The 20036-nt window shown below is 38.0% G+C and overlaps 1 long non-coding RNA gene and 1 pseudogene across 1 annotated transcript; both read left to right on the top strand.

The window, feature by feature from the left end:
- The first annotated feature begins 1137 nt into the window (after positions 1 to 1137).
- Positions 1138 to 5408, top strand: LOC127425160 (uncharacterized). Its single transcript, XR_007894570.1, has 3 exons — positions 1138 to 1332; positions 1616 to 1729; positions 2318 to 5408. It is a non-coding gene; the product is annotated as an uncharacterized LOC127425160 (long non-coding RNA).
- A 228-nt stretch (positions 5409 to 5636) lies between these two features.
- LOC127425735 (CMP-N-acetylneuraminate-beta-galactosamide-alpha-2,3-sialyltransferase 1-like) overlaps positions 5637 to 20036 on the top strand; it is a 36758-nt pseudogene continuing 22358 nt past the window's right edge.

Raw genomic sequence — 20036 nt, 5'->3', positions numbered from 1 at the left:
TGCGAATCTCCCATTCTACCACATCCCAAGGGTGTTCTATTGTGTTGGAGAAGCGATCTATCTACAGGAGTCAGCAAGTGCATGTAAGTGTGTGTTTATTTCATTGTTAGATTTGTGCTGTTTGTTTACTGTGTTGTATTGTGTTGAACTCGCGTCGCTTACGCGTATGTGTGTGCTACATTGTTTTGACTTGCCATAGGGTATTCACTGCTAGATTTAGAGTTGTTTGTTTATTGTGTGTGAAACTAGCATTGTGTTTAGTGTGTCTCTAAACAGTGCTTCACTTGTTTTAGAGTATTATTTATTGCTAAAGTTTAGCATTGTTTGTTTACGGTGTACTGAAGTAGTGTTTGTTCCCACGTTTGTTATCTCGAGCAACCCTTAGTTTCGGTTACCCACGTGACTAGCTTTGTTGTGCTAAGCAGCATTAAGGTGTCCAGCTATTTTCACTTAACAACTGGATAGCAGCCTGTATAAATCTGACGTGAATGCTGACACAGAAGCGGTAGCCCTCGTGTAAAGCCCTCCTCGTGTAAAGACCAGCGAGTCTACCTGTGTGAGTCCACCAAGCAAGGACACAGACAAGGCGCCACTTACCATAGCACATAAGTATCTTTTTTAACTTTTTAACAATTTTCCTTATACATTCCCAAATGTCTACGCCACACATAACATGTGCCCTCAAGCACATCCCTGTTCTCTGTTACAGACTGTTTAGACAATATAGCTGCAGGACACATCGCAACCCCAACAACCTACGGCCACTTTGCACATCAGCACCTGATCCACTCTCATTTTCGACTGGACTCTGGAACTGCAAGTCAGCTGTGAACAAAGCTGACTTCATTCCAGCTTTCACCACACAGTCTGCCCTCAGCATCCTCACACTGACAGAAATATGATATGAAATATGAAATATGATACTTCCAGAGGATACAGCAACACCCTCTGCTCTCTCCAACAATTTCTCCTTCTCACACCCCTCGGCATACCGGTGGGGTGGGGGAACAGGTTTTTCACCACACTCTTCTCTATGTAACAATATTTCTTTTGAATTCCATGCTATTACTACAATGCAACCCACAAAAATCCATGTTGTTGTCATCTATCATCCTCCAGGTCAGCTGGCAAACTTTCTTGAGGAGCTGGATGTTCTGCTGTCCACTTTCCCTGAAGATGGTAGGCCACTTGTGTTTCTTGGAGATTTCAACAAACACCAAGACAAGCCCCAGGCCACTGAACTTCATGCTCTTCTGGCCTCGTTTGACTTGGAAAGACTAAGCACTACTACACTTCACAGATCGGGCAACCAGCTGGACCTCATTTTTACATGTAACTGTGCCAACACAAATATTCTTGTTACTCCTTTACATGTCTCTGATCACTACTTTGTTCAGTTCAACTTAACTCTCCCATCTATATTAAAACAGACTCTGCCTTTGGTTTCCTTTTGCCTTAACCTCCGTTCTCTTTCACCCACATGCCTTTCCACTGCTGTCTCTATCTCTCTTCCCACACAACAGTTATTTTCCACCCTGGATGTAAACACTGCCACCGACACACTAGGATCTACTTTAACAACCTATCTAGACAGCATCTGTCCTCTCTCCTCTAGGCCAGCATGTATGACACCACCCAGCCCCTGGCTCTGATGTTTTTTGTGAACATCAGACTGACCTCAGGGCGGCTGAGAGGAGATGGTGGAAATCTAAAGATCCAGCAGATCTGGGTAAGAATCAGTCTCTGCTTGCATCTTTTTCAAATAACATTAAATCTGCAAAAACGTCCTATTTCCAGGACAAGATCAACAGCACCACAGACACTTGCAGCTTATTTAAAACATTCAACACACTCCTCTGTCCTCCCCCGCCTGACACCTCACTGACAGTAGATGTCTTTGCTACATTTTTTCTAATAATGTTGCAGCCATCAGCAATACATTCTCAGCACCACACCCTCTCAAACACCCGCCTCCTGTATGCAGCTCTTCTATCTCTATGTTCTCTCCTCTGACTGACTTTGAGGTCTCTAAACTCCTCCTCTCTAACCACCCCACTGTCTCCTTGACCCTATTCCTTCCCACCTTCTCCAAGCCATCTCCCTGTCCATCCTACCAGCACTCACACACATAATTAACACATCTCTACTTAAAGGCATTTTTCCCACTAAATTTAAGCAGGCTTGAGACCCCACTGCTTAAAAAACCTGCACTTAACCCCACACAAGTAGAACACTACAGACCAGTCTCTCTCATCCCATTCATGGTGAAAACACTTGAAGGGCAGTTTTCAATCAGATATCTGCCTATCTCTTGTAGAACAAGCTGCTGGATGACAATCAGTCAGGCTTCAAAAGTGGACATTCCACCGAGACTACCCTGCTGTCTGTCACTGAGTCGCTGAGACAGGGGAGAGCTGGATCCAGATCATCCATCCTGATTCTAATGGACCTTTCTGCAGCCTTTGACACAGTCAACCATCAGATCCTACTCTCCACCCTCTCTACTCTGGGCATCACAGGAACTGTGCTTTACTGGTTTATATCTATCAGGTATGTCCTTCAAGGTAGCCTGGAGTGGTGAGGTGTCCAAATCACATCAGCTACTTACTGGGGTACCTCAGGGCTCAGTGCTTGGACCACTTCTCTTCTCTATATACACAACATCACTGGGACCCATCATTCAGGCACATGGGTTCTCTTACCACTGCTACGCCAGAGACGCACAACTCTACTTGTCTTTCCAGCCCAACGACACCATGGTGACTGCTTAAGTCTCGGCCTGTTTGGCAGACATCTCACCCTGGATGAAGGAGCACCACCTGCAACTTAACCCAGTGAAAACTGAGCTCCTCGTCTTTCCAGCCAACTCTGCTGTTGAACACAATATCACTGTTCAGCTGAGTTCAACTACAGTAACACCGTCCAAAACAGTCAGAAATCTAGGGGTAACCATCGATAACCAACTAAATTTCATAGACCACATCTCAAAGACAGCACGTTCATGTAGATTTGCACTCTACAATATCAGGAAAATAAGACCCTTCCTCTCTGAACATGTCACACAACTTCTTGTTCAGTCACTTGTCATAACTAGACTGAACTACTGTAACGCTCTCATTGCAGGCCTCCCTTCTTGCGCAATTAGGCCCCTGTAAATTATCCAGAATTAATTAACCAAAGAGAGCGCATGTTACACCACTCCTAGTCTCTCCTCACTGGCTGCCGGTTGATTCATAAATCAAATTCAAGGCTCTAATGCTGGCATACAGAACAGTCACTGGGTCTGCTCCAGCATAACTAAAATCATCTCTGCAGAGCTACGTTCCCACCAGAAGCCTGCGGTCGGCTAATGAGTGGCGCCTTGTTGTACCAACATGAAGAGGCACCAAAACACTTTCCCGGGCTTTCGGTTTCACTGTACCACGTTGGTGGAATGACCTTCTCCATCCGTGAAGCAGACTCACTTTCTGTCTTCAAAAAATGTCTAAAAACGCATCTTTTCCATGAGCACTTAACCATGCACTCATTAAAAAAAAAATTATATATATACTTGTTGTACTCTAATCTGTCTTTGATACTATTACTCTGATGCAAGTGAAACTTTGTAATGCAGCACTTTTTGTACTACTGTCTTCTTAAGGTGAATTGCTTATGATGTATTATTCCTCTTTTGTAAGTCGCTTTGGATAAAAGCGTCTGCCAAATGAATAAATGTAAAATGTAAATGTGATTCAGATCCGATGACTGGGAAGGCCACTGAAGAACAGTGAAGTCATTGACACGTTCATAAAACCAGTTTGAAATGACTTTTGCTTTGTGACATAGTGCATTATCATGCTGAAAACATGAAGGGATGCACAGGGTCAGCAACAATACTCAAACAGGCTGTGGCATTCAAGCAATGATTGATTGGTATTAGCGGGCCCAAAGTTTGCCAAGAAAACAATCCCTACCCCATTACACCACCGCCGCCAACATGGACTGTTGACGCAAGGCAGGTTGGGTCCATGGATTCATGCAGTAGGCACCAAATTCTGACCCTACCATCTGGGTGCCTCAGCAGAAATTGAGATTCATCAGACCAGGCTACATTTTTCCAGTATTCAACTGTCAAGTTTTGGTAAGCCTGTGCCCACTGCAGCCTCTGCTTTCTGTTCTTGGCTGACAGAAGTGGAACCCAACATGGTCTTCTGCTGTTGTAGCCCATCCGCCTCAAGGTTCAACATGTTGTGCATTCTGAGATGCTATACTTCTCACCACAGTTGTACAGAGCGATTATCTGAGTTACTGTAGACTTTGTCAGTTTGAACAAGTCTGGCCATTCTCCGTTGACCTCTCTCATCAACCAGGCATTACCGTCCGCAGAACTGCTGCTCACTGGAAAATCCCAGGAGATCAGCAATTACAGAAATCTTCAAACCAGCCCATCTGGCAGCCCAACAATCATGCCACGGTTGAATCATTGAGATCAAAATGTTTTCCCCATTCTTATGGTTGATGTGAACAATAACTGAAGATTATTGGCTGATTGGATAATCACATAAAAAGTAGGTGTACAGGTGTTCCTAATTGTGTGCTTAGTAAGTGTATAAAACATATGTCAATTTAACTGTATTTTGTATTTTTGAAACCAAACCTCCCTTATAAAAATCAAGAGCTCGTGGCAAATTTGGCACAAACTTGCCGCAAATTTGCCACTGATTTTATTCGCATGCAAATGAGCATTGCGGCAAATTGTCCATTGTTGCCATTGTTGTTCTGGTAAACATCTGCGGTGAATCAAAAGCTCATTTGCATGTGTAAATATTGAGTGGCAAATTTGCTGCAAATTTGTGGCAAGTTTGTGGCTAGTTTGCCAGAACTCAAAACCTAAATAATAAATCAAAACCTTATAGTTACTGAGATATCGCCCTTGTGACAACTAGCCCCAGTCTCCCCTGTATTGTAATGAAGTATTGATAAACCAAGTACGTTGTAATGATGTAAAACCAGATGTATAGGATGTTGTTATATACACAATGTAACAAGTGTTTCTGTTTTACTGCAGAGTGAATGTGTGGGTGGAATTCCTTATTTGCATAGGTTTTGTATAGTAAATGATGTATAGTTTTGTTTAATTTTTAAAATAGAGAATTTAAATAGGCACTAACATTCCATTTTAGGTCATGCCTAAAATATCATGATGCCCTGCTTCTTAGCAAATAGAATAGCATATACTGTATCGTCTACAACAGGAGCACATCATGTAAAAGTATTTTTCAGAGAAACTTTATAAGGAATGTAATTTCCACAAAAATAAATATACAAAAAATAGCCTAAAATTGTTATACAGAAATTGAAAACATCAGAGATGTCTATTTAAGACACTGTATGCATGATTTACACTTTTATTTAATTAATAAAGGTCAGTGAGGTGACATTTATGTTTTTGTCCTGATTTATTAAGAATATTCAAAATTACATTAAAATTGCAATTCAAAATGTGTTTTAAATTGTTTTACAATTTCTAAATTAAAATTAATTTTGATATCTGTTTGATAAGTAAAAATAATCTTACCTGTGAATACTCTAACCTGTTAATTTGGTTGCCGAATAAATATGCACAGCAACGCTTACACACTGTTTTTGCGTCCGCTATGAAACAGACCATACACTCAACTGTGTATTAAAGGTGTTAATAAAAATATTGTCACACATTTTATAATCATTCAATCAAAACTTGAAACATTGAAAATGTTATTTAAAAATTAATCAACAAACATGGATACAAAGACGACAATTCCAAGAACTTGGCACATATGTTTTAAACTTTATTTTTATAGATTTCTCCTCACCTCATCTCCTTATTATCAGTGACCAATAGATTAATAAATCCAGAAACACAAAATTAGTATCATGTCATTTGACTCAGTTACACATAATCTGACAGAGATACTCTATACTCCCAAAAGCACTTGAAACATCTGCCTCTGAATTATCATTGTTTTTTTCTTCAAGGATAAATAAGGGCCCAACAGCAGGTTTTGAACGGGACGTGGGGTCTAAGACCACTCACCGGATCATCTACCCTGAGAGCGCTGTGGATATGGACAACTCCACCCACCTGGTGCTGATCCCATTCAAGACTGCGGATCTTCAGTGGATCATCAGTGTCTTCACCAGCAAACACATTGATCGGTGAGAGCTTATTAATCAAATCCCCTTTCACACACAGATCCCAGGATTAATCCTGGGAAAAGTCATTCCGGCAACTGTTCTTGGACTGCAAAATTTGTTCATTCACACTGCAAGAGCTTTCCCATTATCTGTGCTTGCATTCACACACATCCCGGGACAATCCCGTAAAGACAAAAGTGACATCACGATGTGACGTCTAATGTACAGCATCTTGAGTTTACTGATGACCGCGTCTTTTCTCTCGAGAAGCCCACTCTTTCATCTTTTTGTAAACCAATAAATTGCGTACGGTACACTGACGGTTAATTTCATCGTCTGCTCAGATGGCAAGTTGCTCCCATGGTCCCTGAATATGAGATTTGCATGATAGGCAGTTTTATTGATTTTATTCTTGCAGTTAGGCCTACTTTTACAAATAGCTATATTGCTATTAGCTATTTGTTTTGTTCGATGTTAATTGTTTTTGTGTTATTGGCTGCTGTATACCAATTGAAATGCCTCCCAAGGAAAATAAAGATTGAAAGTGTAAGTGATAACCATCAAAAAAACAAACACAAAAACAACAAGAAATGTTCACCCAAAAATGAAAATCCTCTCATGACTGACTCACCTTTAAGCCATCCCAGATGTGTATGTCCTTCCTTCTTCAGCAGAACTGAAATGAAGATTTTTATCACCAAAAGTCATATTTAGGTAACATAAAATTAATCCACACGACTCCAGTCAATCAATTAATGTCTTCTAAAGCAAATCTATAAGTTTATGTTAGAAACAAATCGATAAATAAAACTTTATTAACTTTAGAAAATTGCTTCCTGCCCTTTAAGTTGTGTATTCAATTCAGTAATCGCATTTGTAATTTAGTTTGATTCTAAATGAGCCAACCTTTCCAAAAATAAAGAAAACTATCTAGCTTACACCTGGAGGACGAAACCTGCATTAATAATAAATAAACAAATACACATATTTGTGCATAAATAAATATATAAATAATTAAATGTGCGAGGATATATACAAATAATTAAATACATGAATAAATAAATAAAGGTATTCATTATTGCAAAATAATACAACATAAAATGGTTGGGGAAATGCAAAAATGTTAAAGGAAATGTAAAATTGAAAGTTGATTTTTTTCTGATTAAAATTTTTATTGATTATATAGATAACAATGAAAAGCAAAACATATATATACAGAATCAATGTTTAACCCCACTATTACCCCTCCCAATCCCCAACCTCACCCTGACCCTTAACAACATCCCTGTGGTCACAAATGATTATAGACACACACCAAAAAAACATAAAAACTAAACTTCTCTCTCCACTGCCCCTCCCCGAGAGCCCTCCAAAAACTCCAAATAGCTGCCCCATTTCCCATCAAATGAATCCCAACTCCCCAGCCTCGAAAGCCGCCACCCTCCCCATCTCCGTGCAATATTCTTGAAATGATGGCGCACCAGCCGACTTCTATCCCCTTAAAAAAAATTGTCTGTCAAACATGACACTGGTTAGAACCCAATTTTTTATGTGTTTATCTCCTATATTGATGACCACCCGATCTCCTAAAATACAGAGTCTAGGGCAAAATGAAATTTGAGTGCCCAATACATCACACATAAAACTCTGAACCTTCAACCAAAATTCTTGGATCTTAACACACCACCAAAAAACTATATTATAATGTCTAGCTGGATCAGGGAAATTGGACAGTAACTTAAGAGTGTAAGCACTCACTTGGATCTATTTCCTTTTTAAGAATCAGACAGATCCGGGCTTGTGTCATGGTTGGCGGAAGCTTTCCATTCTTTAATGATTCCATATAAACTTCTAGCAAAAGTGGAGCTAGTTCTGTAGCATATGATCTAAAAAATTCAACGGCAAAGCCATCTGGCCCTGGAGCCTTGCCTGTAGGCAAGGCCTTATTTACCTTGCCAAGCTCCTCCAAGGTTATCTCAGAATCAAGAGAATTTTTTTGCTCAGTCATCAGTTTAGGAAGTTCTAATGGTTCCACAAAGTTTCTAATATCTTCATCAGTAGACGAAGATGTGGAACTATAGATATCAAGATAGAATTCTTTAAAAGCATTATTAATATCAATGGCCAAGGTAAATATTTCACCACCAGCAGAATTCACTGAGGGAATGGTAGAAAAAGACTCTCTCTGTTTTACATATCTAGCCAAAAGCTTCCCTACTTTGTCCCCTGACTCAAAGTATGACTGTCTTGCCCTGAATAGCCAAAACTCAACCTTCCATGACAAAATAGTGTTATATCTGTATTTCCATCGAGTCAATTGTCTGAGGCCATTAAATGATATTCGGCACTTCAGCTCTGCTTTGGCACTTTTAATATGGTGAATGAGGCATACTGTATGATCCGGCCCCAAAGAACCATCTTAAGTGCCTCCCAAGCCACGCCTACAGAAGATACTGAGGACCAGTTGGTCTCCTTATAAACATTGATTTCAGCCTTTAGCATTTGTTGGAATTCAGGATTTTGTAAAAGGGATACGTTAAAGCGCCAACTATATGATTTCTTTTTCTCTGTATGTGGCAACACCTCTAAACACACCAGGGTGTGATCTGAGACTAAAATATTTCCAATTACCAATTGAGCAATCAACAACAGATGAAATGAGGGAATTATATATATATATATATATAAGAAAATCTATTCTAGAGTAAATCTTATGGACTGATTAAAAAGAATGTATAGTCCCTACCAGATGGGTTCAAAAGTCTCCAGATATCTCTAAGACCAAGATTTTTACACATCCTGTGAACCGTCAGTGTTGCTCTAGGGGACTTACACACTTTTGCTTCACTATGATCAAGGACTGAGTCCATAAATAGATGAAAGTCTCCTCCCAATATTATATCATGAGGAGTGCCAGTGGCTTGCAACATTCCTTCAGGATCTATAAGAAAACCCTGATCATAAACGTTAGGTGTGTAAATATTAGCCAAAATAAGATTTTGCCCCTGAATTTCTGCTAAAACAATAATGAATCTTCCTAATTTGTCTTTAATCTGTTTGAGACATTAGAATTGTAGATGTTTACTTATCACTGTAATGACTCCCCTGCTCTTACTTGAGCCAGCACTAAATAAAACATGCCCACCCCATATCTTCCCAAATTTTTCAGCTTCCTGCGGGGAAGGATGCGTTTCTTGAAGAAACACTATATCATATTTCTTATGCTTAAGAAAAGAAATAAACTTCCTTCTTTTTATGGAGTGCCCCAACCCATTCACATTCCATGTGGAGAGAGACAGTCCACTCATATTAACATCTGACATTTTGACATATGAAAAAAATTGATTGTGTGTCAAAAACAAAATTATGAAGACCACATTCCAACATTAGAGCAACAAACAAACCCTGAACTTCCCCCAGAACCAAACAAACAGAAAAAAGATAAACGTGCGCATTAACCCCACGCACGACAGCGCCAACTGGCGTCCATCCCTCTAAACTCAAACAGTCTGTGTATGCCTACGCGACACTTTTGCCATCAGAATGCTCAAGTCAGGTGTTTCTATACAAATTTTGTGAGGCAGAATTTCACAACAAAAGATAATCTATAAAACAAACTCTAGCCAATAGGCGGAACCAGCACAAAAAATAAATAAATAAATAAAAAATAAAAAATAAAAAGCTGCTCATTTTCCTCGGACAGTCAAACAAATGTTCAGTGAGCAGGCCTATTTGGCTGCTACATGAGTGCAACAAATGACCTAATCACTCCAGCGTTTTGCAAAAAATACTCCACAAAACAAACTCCAACCAATAGAAGCCATAAGCACAAAGAGCATGCAGCTTCATCCACAACACTGTCCTGAAGGAGTGTTATTTCACAAAACAAACTCCAGCCGCTAAGCGGAGTTTCTAGCACAAAAAGAAACAAAAAAGTCGCTTAGTTCCTCGAACAGTAAAGTGAATGTTCAGTGAGTCAGGCCCACTCGGCTGCAATGTGAGTACCACAAAATAACTTAATCTATTGACTTTATGAAAGACAATGCTTGCTGTGGGCATGTGAATGTTTTACAGCCATCCTTAGCATCTATTCTCAATTTGGCCGGGAACATCAGTGCAAAAAGAGTTTGATGTAAGAGTTTCTTGCATTCCTTGAATTGATCATGTTTCTATCTTATCGAATTCGCAAAGTCTGGGAACAAGAAAATGCTGTGGTTTTTCCAAGAAAGCCTTCCTTTACTCCTCACCTCGCATAACACGAGATCTTTATCGGATGATCTCAGAAATTTGGCCAGAATTGATCAGGCCTGTCTCTCTCAGCAGATCGCCGAGCTGGAACCCTGTGAGCTCACTCGATTTCCAGCTTATGGCCTGTTATGTCGAGCAGACTCGGAAAGAGCCCGTCCAGGAATTCTGACCCTCTGCTCCCTCAGGAATTCCAACAATACGGACATTATTCTGCCGACTACGATTCTCCATATCCTCCAGCTTCTCCCAGACGTGCTCCAAATCTGCCTTGGTCACTAGCAGATTAGCAGCTAATTCCCTCTCTGATGACTCCAGATAATCGATCCATTTCTCGACATCCCCCACTCTTGTAACGACCTTAGTGAATTTCATCTCCATGGCAGTGATCAATCGATGTATTACAGCAAGATCCTCCAAGTCATCAATGACCTTCGACAGCATTGCCGACAAGTTCATCAATTCATGCCAAATTTCCCTCACTTCACCAGCCATATCGACTCCCTGGTCCACGGCCTTGTCAGGGGTGTCAGCTTAAGCACATAAGTGTCTTTTAATGTCTCCAGAGCCCGAGGATTTTGAATTATTTGACATATTGTCTTCCTAGAACAGTTATGGAACAGGGTGTATCGAATCTCACTGGTTTATGACAGTAATTGTGTTAAAACTAGCAAAGTGCACAGAGCTCGCCGTTCACAGGTCCGAACCTTGCATGGCGTCACGTGACTCCCCCGAAAGTTGATTTTTAATTCTATATTTCTTTAATCATTAATTTATTTCTGTATGTAGTTCCGTATTTATTTTTCCTCCATGCAACATGCTAATGAGAGGATGTCAATCAAACATAAGTAGGCGGAATTTATGACACCACTGGCTAATCACTGTCAAAGTGCTTCGCTTGATTATGAAATTACTAAGGACATTACCAAATTTTCACAATCAATCAATAAATAAAAGTTTAGCAAAGGATCACACTTTTATGATTCTCCAAACTATATTGCCTTGTTGAGCGACTCTGCCATCGACCTTCTCTTCACCATGGTGAAACTGCAAACCTGCCAAAAACTGTTGCACTTGGTATCGATAGTTTGACTGTGATGCTTGAACAGCTGTTGACATCCTCTCATTAATATGTTGCTTGAAGGAAAAATAAATACAGAACAGCATACAGAAAAGAAATATAGAAATGTGGAATAAAAAAAAATCTACTTTCAATTTTGCATTTCCTTTAACAATTTGCATTTCCCCAACCATTTATTTATTTTTTATATTGTGTTATTTTTGCGTATATCCTCGAACATTTAATTATTTATATATTTATTTGTGTTTTTATGTATTTTTGTTTATTCTTTTTGCAGGTTTCATCATCCATATACACCGACAAGGTAAAACTATGCTTTTTTTCCTTCATACATTAGCATTTATTACAACCAAAAATTATTAGGTTATTCATTTGCCATTTATCTGTTGGTGTTTTTCTTTTCTCTTTTTCTTTTTTGCACTAGCACTGCCATTTTTTCTGTATGATTAAGCAATTTTTAAACTGTATCTGGGTGGGTTTCTTAATTAGCCTATACCTACCATATTTTCACTTACATTCATTTTTGAAAATTCCATGGGATGCTCACAGAGATTGTACTGCAGGTTTGAAATGTTCCCTACATGAGACGGCACTTTTTTCGACACAATTTACAAACTGGTTAACCATCATTAAAATGTTGAAATACCCAAAGTATTCCAAAGTGGGGGTAGTTACCCAAATATTGTAGAGTGGGGGGATGTTTTTAATTGTCATTGCTTTTACTTTTAAGAATGTCTTGCTTACTCTATTTCTCCAGTCTGTGTTTATCATCTTTTTCATGTCTAATATAATATAATATAATTTTATATAATGCAAATCTTTTTCTTTCTCTTTAGAACATATGTTCCAGTAAAACCTTAAATAAAAGCAAACAGGGAAAAGGTAAGGAGCTTCTGGCAGTTAATTGTACAGCCTGATCTAATGAAAATGACGTGACTATGGCAAAATGTTTGCAGAACGAAATTATGTGGTTCTTTATTACACATTATAGTTCCGAGGTGTAATGTCCTATTTGTGGCACTAAAAGCGAGTTACATTTTTACCCAAACAGATGAGGTTTTTTTTTTTTTTTTTTTAAGGTTAATGCTAAGGTTAACTCGGTGTACTTCTATGATACATTTAGTTTTGCTGGTCTCGTATCCTGGTCCTTCACGTTGCAAGTTCATCTCTTTATCAGTTAAGCTACCGCACAACTTTACTGCACCCAAAAAATCTTGCAAATGTAGTTGATTATGTTGTGCAAACCCTAAAATGTATTGTATTTTAATTTTTGCTCTGTAGTAAAAGTGTTTTGATGTCATAAGATAGCATCGAGTGAGGAAAAGAGCAAGTAAGTGTTTATGAACTGATAATTGAACTGAATTGGTGAGCAAACTTAAAAATTAAATATGATGCAGTAAGATTTTTGAGTTCTCTCAACAACTGTCTTAACTTAAGTAACATTGCTTTTTTTAGTCAATGTGAATTTGTTTGTTCACTAAATGCAAAAATTCTTGTTGAATGAACTATTCATTTCTTGTTCAGTGAACAAACAATTCGGAACATGAGAACCTTTCAATTTGTCACCATTTAAATTACTTTATTTGAATTTACCTGCTGAAGAGAGTGGTATGTCTTGAAAGGCAAGGCAGTATTAACAGCTGGTTGACAAACATACATAACTCAGCAGTCATTGAGTCTGTCTTCTGCACTTCAGTAACTGTCTGGTTTGGTGCAGCTATGAAATCGGATATCAGAAGTCTACAGAGGACAGTTTGGATCCCTTCAAGAACTGTAAACCTCCAGAGTGAGGAAAAAGGCTGGAAAAGATCACTCTGGACCCCACTCACCCTGCCCACTACCTTTTTGAACTGTTGCCTTCTGGCTGACGCTACAGAGCTCTGAGCACCAGAACCGTCAGGCACAGGAACGTTTTTTTCCCTCAGGCTATGCATCTCATGAACAGTTAAAACTGCCCCATTGAGCAATAATTATGTGCAATTCACAGTTTAGTCTTTTTATATCTATCCAACACATCCTACCTCTTCTGCCATTACATTTCCTTGCACTGTATATAACAGATTTGTATTTGCACTACGTATATATGTATATGTATATGTGTGTATATATTATACACAGTTGGGAGGGTTACTTTTGAAATGTATCCCACTACAGATTACAGAATACATGCTGTAAAATGTAGTTTGTAACATATTTAATTAGATTACTCAAGGTCAGTAACGTATTCTGAATACTTTGGATTACATCTTCAGCACTGGTAGATTTTTTCACTTGTTTTGACTGTAAAAACTCTGCCAGTACAGTAAGACAAAATACACGTTAAAAATGCATTCTCTGAAAACATAAATATCTTATGCAGTGTTGTTTCTAAAACAAGGTAAATCAAATTAATCTTGTTTTAAGGATTTTTAGATATTTTTACAGGAAAACAATACAAAAATTATTATCAAGAATACGATTTTTGCCCTAATATCAAAGGTTTTACTAGAAAAAAGAAGTTATGATCTAACGTGAATTTTCTTGATAAAAAAATATGATCATGCCTGGTAACTGTCAGGTTTATGTGTTTTGTTCTTGTTTTCATGTCTTTTATTTTCAAGTTTAGTTCCTGTTCCTGTCATGTCATGTGATTTCCTGTTCCCTTGTCCTTGTATTTAAGCCCACATGTTTGCCATTGTCTAGTGTCAGGTACTGTGAATGTAACTTTGTTTAGTCTAGTCAAGCCAAGTCTAGTTTTATGTCAAGTCATGTTATAGTCAAGTTCATGTTTATGTTTTATTTACATTTGGATTTACTGTTTGGGATTTCACGTTTGGATTAAATTGCACTTGGGTTCCTCATTTCTTCGTCATTGTCTTCATTGTCATTGCCAGCCCATCGTTACAGTAACATGTGCATGTAAAATGGCTAGAAATAGCATTTTAGCTTAGTGTAAAGCTGACAATTTACACATGGTTTATTTCTATTTCTTGTGCTCCAAACGTACTTCTCTGTCTGCTCGTATGATTGTAACACATCAAAGTGTTTCACCGCTGTTCAAATGCACTTTGGATCGCATAATTTATATGTATACATTTTTCCATCTGAAAGGACTAAATATTAAATTAAACAAATGACAATAAAATGCAAAGTAATCTCTTCAGTAATAAAAATACTTTTTGAATGTAACTGTATTCAAAATTCCAATGATTTAAATTGTAACTGTAGTGGAATACAGTTACTTATATTCTGTATTTTAAATATGTATTCCCATTACTTGTATTTCGTTACTCCCCAACCCTGTGTATATGTATATATGTATGTATATTTTGTCTTATAGTGTATTCTATATATACTTTATTTTCTATCCAATTTTTATTCTTAATCTATTTATTTGATTTATAATTTTTTCTTATTATTATCTCTGTCTTGATGCTGTATTGTATTGTTGTGCACTGGAAGCTCCTGTCACCAAGACAAATTCCTCGTATGTGTAGGCATACCTGGGAATAAAGCTGATTCTGATATATATTTACAGTATCACTTTCAAAATGTAATTAGCATTTTATCTAGCTTATGGGGTTTTTGAGTCACATAAACTAAAAATGTAAATTACTTTGCATCTATGTAAAAACAGATGAGACCAACAATATTCCATCAAATGTTGTCCCAACTAGTCTAACAGAGTCTGAATGAACAATTTCATATTGAACAATGTTGCTGATTTGTGAGTTCCCAGCATGCTTTGCAGCATGAATAAATTATTGTTATAGGATAATTTTTACTGTTTGCTGACTTTATTTATGCTGTTTTTGTTGTTGTTGTGTTGTTTGCCACAGTTAATTGTTGTGTGGTAATTTTAAGAATATAAAAGTATATAAAGTATATAAAAGTGTGTATGTATGTGTGTATATATATATATATATATATATATATATATATATATATATATATATATATATATATATATACTTACAGAACCAGAGAGTTGCACTCAATATTTTTTTACTTTTTTTTTTTTAGTGCTGTCGGAATTAATGCGTTAATCACATGCAATTTATTTTAAAAGTTTAACGCATACATTTTTCGTAATCGCGATTAACGCATTTACTGTTAATACAGTATAAACCAGCATAAACACTGGTTGGGAGGGCAGAATCTTTGTAAGGTGTCCGCCCGGAGTCATTACACTGACTGACACACCTCAACAGCACTTCACTGTCAGTGATAAAATGATGGAGAATGGACCTATTAGCGCTATTATTTGATGTATAAAACAAGCCCAGATGGGAGTTGTGATAGAAATCAAGTATTTTCAGCATATGTAAGGTACATATTAATTACCACAGAAGCACGTCAAGTCTTAACTATCAATATTTTTTCCTGTGGAGTTCAAAGCAGCGCTGGACACTGGCTTTGCCGCCCTGACTAACGTGAATCATGAGCGCAGCTTCACGATTGCTTTAACAAACCTTTAACCCAGTAAAGGTGGCAGAGAAGCTGAATCTGAAATGGCAATAAGATGTATTCACACAGAGCAGGAATAAATGCATTTACATAGCAGTTGCAAATGCATAATGTTATGAGATGAATATTTTAAATGTAAAATTATGAGATATAGAGAATATAGAAATATGAAATGAATGAAAATATGAATTAATACGCAACCTATGGGGACTAATTGTTTCAATAAGTCAACCTCCCAATTAGACTTTGGGAAAAGTTTAAATTTAGATGAATTGGTGCTATTTTAGTGCATTCCTGTCTTTATACTGTGGAAGGCTTTGTACAAAAATATTAATAAAGCAATATATATTGTTACATATGGTTTTGCTTTCTTTCCTAAGATGGAAAAATAGCATTTTGACAGGAAAATAAGTATACATGTTGTCAAATTTCAGCATTTTCAAAATCTGCCATTAATCACGATTAACTACAAAAAATATGCAAATTAATTGATTAAAAATGTAATTGACTGAGAGAGCCCTCCTTTTTTTCCCTGAAAGACTTTACATTTTAAATCTGTATATTGGCCTAAAGTAAATTTTTTCAGTAAATGTTAGCCAAAACTAATAGACATGAATTAAAATCCACAAAGCTCAACAAAAAAAAATCATGGGGTCTTTGATCAAGACATGAGCTTTTTTTTTTTTTATCAAGCCTATTATGTGTAGACTTTCTAAGCATCTCAGTGAGATCAGTGTAGTTTCTCTCAGTTGATGATCCTCCATCCGGCTTTCCTTAAATATATTCAAGAACGATGGCTGCAGAAACATGGCAGATATCATCCACCGGTTTCATCACACTCATATTTAGCCTCCACATCTGTGATCAGGTAAAACTGCCTCACATTACACAACAGTTACTGGCCACTTCTGGATAAACGTGTGTTAAAACATGCACTCTGACTCAAAAACACAAATTACTTTTACATGTGTGCACTCAGTCCTTTACACATTCAGATTGTTTCAAGTCTTTAATTCACTTACGAGACAACTTTAGTAATCATAGGTATTCTAATGTAAAGTGTAGATCTAGGACACATACACCGATGATCCAAAACATTATGACCACCTGCCTAATATGCTTTTGGTCCGCCGACCCTCCGAAGGTGTCCTGTGGTATCTGGCACCAAGACATTAGCAGCAGATCCTTCAAGTCCTGTAAGTTGCGATGTGGAGCCACTGTGGATCGGACTTGTTGGTCCAGCACATCCCATAGATGCTCAGTTGGATTGAGATCTGGGGAATTTGGAGGCCAGGGCAACACCTTGAACTCTTCATCATGTTCCTTAATTATCCTGCGCATTATCCTGCTGAAAGAGGCCACTGCCATCAGGGAATATCATTGCCATGAAGGGGTGTACCTTGTCTGCAGCAATGTTTAGGTAGGTGGCATGTGTCAAATTGAAATTCCACATGAATGGCCGGACCCAGGGTTTCCCAGCAGAACATTGCCCAGAGCATCACACTCCCTCCATCGGCTTGTCATCTTCCCACAAGTGCATCCTGGTGCCATCAATTCCCCAGGTACACAGCACACACATACATTGCCATCCACATGATGTAAAAGAAAAGAGGACTCATCGGACCAGGCGAACTTCTTCCAATGCTCCAAGGTCCAGTTCCGATGCTCGCGTGCCCATTGTAGGTGCTTTCGATGGTGGACAGGGGTCATCGTGGGCACTCTGACCGGTCTTCTGCTACGCAGCCCAATACGCAGCAGGGTGCGATGCACTCTGTATTGTGATACATACCTCCCGTAACATCATTAACATTTTCTGTGGCTTGTGCCACAGTAGACCTTCTGTCAGTTTGGACCAGACGGGATAGCCTTAGTTGCCCTCGTGCATCGATGAGCCTTGGGCGCCCAACACCCTGTCGCCAGTTTGTGGTTTGTCTCTCCTCGGACCACTGTCAGTTGACTATGAGAACTGATTGTTCGCTTACCATCTAATCTACCCAGAACTTGACATGTGGGCCTTGTTAAGAGATGATCAACCTGTCATAATGTTTTGGCTCATCCGTGTATTTTTGGATTGACTTTGATATATACAGAACAATATCAACATATGGACAGCTTCTACACCGTAAAAAGTGGTAACCGGCAATTGTTCCCTTAAGGAGCTATTTCTACCTTCTCTAAAGGGGTGGTCACACTTCACTTCAGGCTCCATTCACACCCATTCAAATGGATCCAAATGCAGGAGACCAGAAACAAAACCTCATGCAAAGAAATTTCGTACTACGCTGCCATTGAAAGTTCAAGTTTGGTGAACTCTGACCTGGGAATCCGTATGACAAGAGGACACATGACCAATAGAAGATTGAAATGTCACACGCTGACCTCTTGGCTCAATTTAAAGAATACATTTTACAAAGTTGTATGTTTTATTGTTGTAGGAAAGTGAGTAGACAATATATTTGAATACTTTGAATATAATATTATTTGTTATTTGTGATGTATTGTTTACATACACCAGAAGCTGTGTGACATCATATCCTGGTCCGCGTTGTCTGAAAAAAAACATTGCGTGCTCAATGCCTAGTGTGACCGCCCCTTATCCCTTACAATTTGATTTGCTGGTGTTACTTAATGTATTCAGTTTGATTCAGTGATGTTAAATAATATTTTTGACTTGAATAAAACATAGGTACTCAACCAAAATGATCCTCTTTACCGCAGTAAAACATCGGGCATCGAGCGCTCTGTTTATAGCAGATGACAGCAAGCAGAGCACTAATTCACTTTGTAGTGTGAGGCACATACAGAGTACACACTTATTTAATTACATAGCAGCCTTTTGTGGTTTGATATTCACTTTGAGTCACATAGCGACAGACTTTTTCCGGACTGAAAAGCTACTGTCATAATGCAGATACACTTCAAAATAAAAGCTCCATCAAAATAAAAGCAAAATTTAAATGAAAAAAGTATGACAGAAATATATCACTACTAAATAAACTGTTGATATTGAGTTCAGAAAAAATAAAACAAAAAAACAGGTATCGGACTCTGTATCAGCGAGTATCAAAAATAAAGTATTGGTGCTCGTTCTCGTTCTCAAATAAATGGTATCGGGACACCCCTAATTGTTAATATTATTAATTGGATTGTATTTTTTTATATTTTTATATGCAGAAGGAGATCTAACAATGCAAAAGGAATGGCAGCATTAAAGTTAGCTCATGAATTTACCATTGGCATATACAGTATGCCTTTTTCAATAAATGGAAATGCTTCATAGATATTAGTTACTTAATTATCTTTCTGAAAATCTAAACGAAGATATATTGTGAACATTCATAATTTCATTTTTAGCACTACTGGAAAAAAAAAAAACCCAACAAAAATGCATTTTATTTTCTTCTTTTTTTAAATTTAATGTTGCTACTCTATTTGATCATGTTTGATCTTTCTTGACAACGTGAGTCCCCACCACTTCAATAAAATACGAATCCACTGACTCAAGATGAGGGGCAATCTGGGCCTGTATTCACAAAGATTTTTATCTTACCACTAGGAGTTCTCCAAAGAGTCCCTAGTTAAGAATATTTGCTTAATACCTATTCACAAAACTGCTAAGAGCAAGATTTACCAAGGAAATCTAAATGTAAGAGTAAGGTTGAGTTGATCTCGTTGCTATGGATGATGTCACGTTTTATGAGAGCGCTCTTTTAAATCATCCAAAGTAATTGGTAGACAGGGAATCACAATTTGTCAGCAAATTCCTCCTAGACAGATAGCACGATATACACACACTCACTGAGCACTTTATTCGGAACACCTGTACACCTATTTATTCATGTGATTATCATATCAGCCAATCGTGTGGCAGCAGTGCAATGCATAAAATCGTACAGATATAGGTAAGGAGTCTTCAGATTAACCATCAGAATGGGGAAAAAATTGATCTCAGTGATTTCGACTGTGTCATGATTGTTGGTGACAGACGGGCTGGTTTGAGTATTTCTGCTGATCTCCTGGTATTTTCACACACAACAGTCTATAGAGTTTACTTAGAATGGTGCTAACAACAAAAAAACATCCAGTGAGTGGCAGTTCTGGAGACAGA

Source organism: Myxocyprinus asiaticus, chromosome 34 (genome assembly GCF_019703515.2).
Source record: "Myxocyprinus asiaticus isolate MX2 ecotype Aquarium Trade chromosome 34, UBuf_Myxa_2, whole genome shotgun sequence".
Taxonomy (NCBI): Eukaryota; Metazoa; Chordata; class Actinopteri; order Cypriniformes; family Catostomidae; genus Myxocyprinus; species Myxocyprinus asiaticus.
This window is presented reverse-complemented; position numbering and strand designations above follow the sequence as displayed.